Source organism: Rhea americana, unplaced genomic scaffold (genome assembly GCF_003343005.1).
Source record: "Rhea americana isolate MKP2758 unplaced genomic scaffold, rheAme1 scaffold_37, whole genome shotgun sequence".
Classification (NCBI taxonomy): Eukaryota; Metazoa; Chordata; class Aves; order Rheiformes; family Rheidae; genus Rhea; species Rhea americana.
In genome coordinates, this window is record NW_028186501.1 from 6246697 (window position 1) to 6253834 (window position 7138).

General features: G+C 48.6%; 1 long non-coding RNA gene across 3 annotated transcripts; it reads left to right on the top strand.

Moving 5' to 3' along the window:
• The first annotated feature begins 95 nt into the window (after nt 1-95).
• Nucleotides 96-5786, top strand: LOC146591560 (uncharacterized). 3 transcript variants are annotated; one of them, XR_014896796.1, is made up of 4 exons: nt 96-830; nt 1561-1656; nt 2967-3074; nt 4942-5786. It is a non-coding gene; the product is annotated as an uncharacterized LOC146591560 (long non-coding RNA). The 3 variants fall into 3 exon arrangements; XR_014896795.1 differs by lacking the exon at nt 4942-5786 and adding an exon at nt 4483-4841; XR_014896797.1 differs by lacking the exon at nt 2967-3074.
• Nucleotides 5787-7138: the final 1352 nt, after the last annotated feature.

Below are 7138 nucleotides of genomic sequence, written 5' to 3' on the forward strand. Positions count from 1 at the left end.
CGGGCTTTGTGCGGCGCCGCAGGACGTTTCCCTGCCGGCGGCTCCCGCCGCGCCGAGGCGGCGGGGGAGGAGCGAGGCCGCCGCGCCGAGATGGCGTCGCGGGCCGGGCCGGGCCGAGCAGGCCGCRGCCTCGGCTCCGAGCAGGCCCTTGCGCGGCTGCCACGTACCGCCGCGGCCCCGGCTTCCCCCCAGGCCTCGCACGGGCACGCAGCAGCAGGCATGGGGCTGCGACGGCTGGACGTGCGGCCAGCCCGACCTCCCCCAGTCGGGCCGGCAGCCCGGTTTGCTTGGGCTTCCGTGCGGGCAGGGCCAGGACCTGCGAGCGCCCTGACAGTGAGGGGGGAACGCGGCGGGTGCCGCTCGCCCTGCCCCATCCAGCTCCCGTCCCTCCGCGGAATCCTGCTGCGCAGAAACAGTAGCTGGGGGTGTGGGGACAGCTCTAGACTAAAATAGCTGTGAGGCAGCCTGTGTGATCGCACGGATAAGTGGTGACCTTAGGCCCGAGGAGGTGTGGCATCCGTTCACAGCTTTGTTTCTGACTGGTTAATATAAACTGAATCCTGCTAATTCACACTTAGTCTTTGCATTTCTTACAGTGGGTTAATGATAATATTTGTCTTCCCTTAATGTTTATTAATAACCAAAGACTGAGGTACATTTACTAAGTCATTTTACGAGTCTGATCGGTTGTTTGTTTTTTAGTCACCATCACTGCCATTTAAATAACAATGGAAAATTGATTCTCTATTGCTTGTGCATCATGATCCACGTGACTTCATGACTTTGAAGTGGGCTGGACTGGCTGGTTTCTTGAAATYTAGTTTTTTGTGGTAAGTAGAGTATGATTTGCCCAGTACGATGGTGACTCCTGTCACTATTAACATTCTTAATCATGCTTATTGTAGTCAATAGCATTCTGACAACAGTGCTCTCTTTAGAGATCTCTTGGGAACTGGAAATCTTCCCTTGTTCCCACTGGGATGTGGCATTGGGTGCACACTCTTCCAGTATAATTATTCAGTGTTACCAAAAAAAAAAAAAGCCATATGAATTTGTTGCAAATATGTAATTACTATTAAGTAAAGGCAAAATACTTGCCCACTTTGAAAACTGATCCATCCAACAGGGTGTTGCATACAGCCACTTACAGGGAGCGAGTGTGGCTGTGAACAGCAGCTGTATATAGAGGCAAACCAAAACATAGCTGGTTATTGGAAGAGTTATAATTAGCCAACATATATGTCATGCGTGGAGGATGAAAACAATTACCAGTTGAAGTGGAGTTGTTGTTAACGGCCACAGCCTTCCTCCCAGCAGGCCATCTCCGAGAAATGCTTTTGCAAGGAAGCGTAATTCTATGGAATGTAGCTGCTTGCGAGTGTGAACTGTGATATGGGCAAAAATCTTACTCTGAACACATCTGCTTCAGGATTTTATTAGGCTTCTTGAAGCATAGAAACAGCTAGACAYGTATGTTAAACATACACGCTTCCGGCCTGGCTTCCATGATTTCTTCTAGGACTCAAGCATCAACAATTTACCTGTCTTTTTTGTCTTAAGGTGCCTACCTGACCYCTGCACCTTCTTCTCCAACAGACGAAGCTGAACTGTGGTTTCTATCAGCATGTCCATCAGCAGCTCAAGCTGCAGCTTCAGGTAATTGTTTTCCTCCAAAAGGGCTTTATTCTTTTTCATAATTTTACTGGTCTTTTCCCGCAAAGGGGAAGGAGATACCTGCAGCCCTGACTGCTGGGGAGAGGAGCTGTTCTCATCTTCCCACTTGCCTTCCCTGAAGATAAGTTTAGCCTCATTCAAGTGAGCCCGGGGAGGGCCATAATCTAAGCCAACTTCAGTCTGCCGGGTTTTATAGTCCACCTGGTAGAAAATGGGCAAGTAGGTGATTTGACGGAGGGGAGGCCTCTTTGGTAGAAACCTGCGGGAGAAATGGTCTGCCCAGCAGTCGCGCAGCCCTTGTGCTACGTTCCCAATGACGTTCATGGTGAGTGAGGCTGGGAGCAGAGACCTCCACCAGGACAGCACGGGCGCTGATCCAACCTGCAGAGAGATGCACAAAGCTGAACAGACATGTAAGTGTTCAGCTAGACCAAAGGATGGCAAGCAGAGTTCTTTGAAGTGTGTTACCTGCTCAGGACATGTTGCCTGGTACTAGTTACAAGTTGCTGCTTGTGAACTTTCTAAGTTTCTTTACTAGGCAAGAAAATGACAGGAAAACTGTACAACCTGGGTTTGTGGTCATAGAGGCTTCTAAATATATGGAAAGTTGTGAATATTGCATGTCTGTAATGATGCAGATGCTGATCTCTGCATAGATTTTGGAGGTAATGGTGCAATGCAAAAGAAGTTTTCAATAATTCTGTTAAGTATAAGAATCCACCATTTCAGGGAGAAAACACCATTTGGAGTTTAAATGTCTGCTTCCGAAAGATGACAGAACTCATTAACCGCTATCCTAGCCCTGCTGCCGTATGCTCCTTGCTCCTTCCCTTTCTGTCTTTCCTAGCTAGGTGTTATCTATTTGTTGTTCTGCTTCCTCGTCTTTCATCTCTCAGATATTTGCTCTTACCCCTGAATGTGTTGCTTGTTCTTTGCATTTGCATATAAACATGCATAATTCAGGATCTAACAGTTAATCTGCAAACCTGATTAACTCTCAACAAATACCTCTAGTAGCTCACTCTTGTCATCATCTGAAGTCTGTAAGTGGGGAATTTGTGGAAGTCTCATATGGCTAACACTTTGTAGCTTTTTCTCTATAATGTAACCTCTAGTTAAAAGCCCTAGAATTCAGTTAGGCCCTTTCCATCACTATCCATGGCTTTAGAACCAGCCTCTAGATGTGAGGTTGTGACAAATAAAACCTAAACAATACTATTAAATATGTATGATGTGTGTTCTACTGTATTATATAACATGGTCACATTCGTGTTCTTTCTGCCAATTCACAGTTTTGCCAATTCAGCCTCCGTCTCCCTTTTGTTTTGGACAAATTATGAAGCTTTTCAGTTACACTGCACCTTTGCTTTCTTCCATTTCACCTTTTCTGCCTTTACACGGTAAGCACTGCTCTGTAACTGAGGCTGGATAGGAACTCGGGTTTCCCTGCTTTCCTAATCTGTAGTTTACTAAGAAGCCAGTCTTGGAAAACAGTTTGTGAGGTTGATACATACTCTGCTTCAGTGGAAAGCAGATACCCCAGTCCCCCCTCCTTTTTTAGGCTGCTACTGTACTGTTTGAACCCATTATCCTTCCCTTACACCTCTAACTTATCTGTAGCTTAAGCTCAGCATCCTTAGTCACTGAGAGAATGGAAGAATTGCCACCTCTATTCTGCTCCCTCTATGATCTTGTCCTTTCAGGGCTCATTTTGGAATTCACCTGTCTGATGCTTTTTTCTTCATTAGTGTTAACATTTGGGTTAATTTACCATGATAATTATGACAATTGAGAAAATACTTTTTTTGCTTTTTACTGATGACAGCTACCTTTCTGTGAATGCAGCTACAGCAGTAGAGGAGGCATCCTCTTCCAGTACAGCTCAGGTATCTCCACTCTTCAGCTGTGCTCTGCCTGACTCTAAGCTAGGTAGGCATGAGTCAGCTCTGATCCAAAGGCCAGGCAGCCATGCAGTACTGTACTGAGCTAATGAAGCTGAACTCTGAGCAGGTTTCTTTGCTCAGATAGAACTTTTATATCCCTTTGGTGGTTCAGTGTTGCACCCACTGGGAGGGAGGCAGGCAATAGTCCATTTGCATCAGTTGCAAGAAGCCTTGTCTGAAGTTCCTTCCTTCCTCCTGGGAGGAGAATGAGCTATACAGCAGTAAATACTTTATGGTGGGATGACTGGGTCCAGTCTTGGGAAAGTGTGCTGCGCTAGCTGTCAGGACAGTGCTAACACAGTGCAATTCCACCATACAGGCAGTCCCTGTGCTCGTTCTGTATACCCTGGGAACTCCATACCAAGGACCCACAAGACCCTGACACCGCGGCACCTTCCAAGGTGTTGGGGGGAGGCTGCCAGCCACTCTGACAGGGTGCCATCCAAACCCCATTGCAATCGATGAACTCGGCAAGACCCTYGGTTTAACTGCCCCGTCCATGAAGCGGAGCCTATTTCAGCCACTCACCAATTGCGGACCCAGGAGCAGTGACCACAGGGACTCATTGGTTTCGTGCTTGCTGGCATGGTGATCCTCATCTCCCAAAGTCCCTTTCCGCATGTCATATTCAGCTTAATGTCATAGCTATGATAGTGACTCACAATCACTGTCCAGCCTGCAACACTGCACGGGGAGGGGTGCCAGAGTAGCCCACTTTAATCTCCCACTCCCCACAGGTAATGTTGCYGTGGCTGTTCGGAGTCACCCACCTTTCTGTTGCCAGGGAATGCAGTGACCATGCAACGCAGCTGATGCACAGGCCATATGTGCTGCTGACACAATTCTTTTTTTATTCCTGTTCCAGGAGTGCTCTGTGGGACTCCACAGTCTTCCTCAGTGATGACTCTACTTTCACTTTTCCAACATAGCTTTTAACGCTTAAACACTGGAAATCCCAGAACCCATAGCAGRACACAGTGTCAGTGGAGGCTGGAGCAGGGCATACTCTTTCCTAAACTACCACAACGAATCTCCAAGCCCTCCTCTCAAGGGAGGGCATTCACACAAGGGCACAAGTGAGGCCACATCCTCTTCGTATACTACGGCTCTGCCCTTACCAAGGAGAAGGATGAAGTCTCCGTGCTCTCTAACAAGTGGTGATTGCTGGCAAAAAAATGGTGAAGACAAGGCAAATTGTAGCATTAAAGCATAGACTTTCCTAGCCTCCCTGTCTTGACCTGTTAACATTCAAAATGACAAACTGCTTTGTTTTACCTTGCATTTTTTTCATGTTATCTAATCTACAAATGTTTTTACTACATAGGACTGTGGCCTATCGTAAAGGAAATGCTTGCAGACAACGGCCTGCTCTTACTAACCTGTCGGAAACATCCTGTGCCTCCATCCGCAGCYGTGTCTCTTGTGCGACAGTGCAGAGTTCAATCCAAACATGATGCTGTCAACCCCTGATATGTCACGGGTCAGCCACAGTCACGTTTTTCACCCCAGGCCACCTTTGTCAGTACTTCACTGACCTCTCTCAGTCTCTTCAGCGTGGATCTGGTTGTTGCCCCTGTGCTCCCTCCAAACAGGTCTGTGTGGCTCTGTGTTTATTCAGATCAGTGGGGTTCTGGCTCTTGCTGCCCATAATGTTCTTCACAATTTTGGCATTGATCAATGCATAATTCAAAATGATCAAACAGGCAAACACAAAAATGCTGTTATGGTGAGAGTAAGACTTTGCAGACTCAGCAGATAAAATGGGTCACAACAGTGATTATTTCTGTTATTCAACTCYGGTGAAGTATACTTTCTTTTTTCTTGCCCTTGAAGTCACTTGAATGTAAACAAGTAAAAATAAAGCTGATATCAAAATTAGGATGAGGAAAGGAGAAGGGAAAGGAAAGCTTCCTTCAATACTTGCTCCAAAAATGAACTTCCTCATAGTTTCAATAGGCTGGCTCCTGCAAGCTTTGATCCTGGAGCCACTGTGGAAATAAAGACCCATTGAGAAGTCTGGCTACAAATTAGCATTTGAATTCCCTTGTAATTTGTTGTCAGATGGGCAGGAGGTGGGTGCTAGTCTTGGTCTCTCAGCACTGATACACAAAAGTGGCTTTAAAAAGTTAAAAAGACCTTGTTTTTCTGATGGAAAGAAGTGCGCTGTTCAGCCTATGGATATTTATATTTTCTATTTTCTTTYCCCTTTCCATTTCTTCTTTGCCTCACTCCCTTCCCTAGAGGAGGCCGAGTTGTAGATAGACCCATGTGGGTGTTGTTAGCCCAGTCTGACCTACTTCCCGGCCTCCCCTTGCCCGGTGTTGTGGATGCTGGTGCTATGGTAACCCAGGGACATCCAGCATCACAAAGCGAGGTCCTTCCAGCTGAGCTCTCCTCTCCCAAACACCACATCTGAAGAAAGCTGGGCTGCCAGGAGGAATTTGGGGGTGCGCTTGGTCCGTGCCAGCTGGCCGTGCTCCGGSGGGATCGCATTTCTCGTCCCTGTGCTCGGGTGTATCCCCCTGCAGTCCTACAGCACCGCGGCGCTTCATCGGGCTGTGTGTGAGCTCTAGCTGTCYGCATACCGGCCCTGCGCGTATCCTGCACAGGCTGCCACATGACGTGTAGGAAAGTACACGTGTGTGTCCTTGAGGTTTTCAAGATAAAAATAAGCTGCTAGCTTCTGAAAAGCAGTACTGAAGCTTTACAGGAAGCTTGGCTAAGTTCCCGTAAGTGCACACGTGTTCAAACGCCCGTGTGCGCAGTGATCCAGCAGCCAGTTGCAGTTATTTTGTTGGTGGGACAGAGCTATGCACTTTCATCATCTGCTCGTTTGCTCACGTGGGAACAAGATGGATCTAGGGGGAGGAGGCTTGTTTACAAGTTCAGCCTCTGTGTTTCTTAGGATAGAAAAGTTCTCGCTGGTTCTTTGCTCTTTGCTGGCCTCCAGCCTGGCTGGCTGCTTCGCTTCAGAGACTGCGGCCATATTGGAGCAAATTTGCTTCCAAATATCTCAGGCCAAATCCTTTTCCTGATGACTGCACGGGGGAGGAAGCAGGAAGGAGTCCAAGAGTCTATAAAGGACTTGCAGGGTCTCTTAYGTCCTTACTTAGCTGTCTGAAGTGGATTTCAGCAAGGATCCAGGCTTCCCCTACCCAGTAGTACCAGTAATAGTACAAGGGCCTGGCCTAGATGGGTGAAACTTTAAGCAAGAGGGTTTGTGTGGGAGGACATACAAATGCTGCTACAGGCACAGCTCAGGGTGCAGGGAACAATGTCATGGGCACGGCGCAGGGCGCAGCACGGGGTGCCACGGGTGCGGGGAGCAGTGCCACGGGCACGGCGCGGGGCGCAGCAGGGGATGCTGTTGGGTGCAGGAAGCAGTGCCACGGGCACRGYGCGGGGCGCAGCAGGGGATGCCACGGGCAGCAGTGCCACGGGCACGGCGCGGGGCGCAGCGGGGGATGCCACGGGCGCGGGGAGCCGTGCCACAGGCACGGCGCGGGGCGCAGCGGGCGATG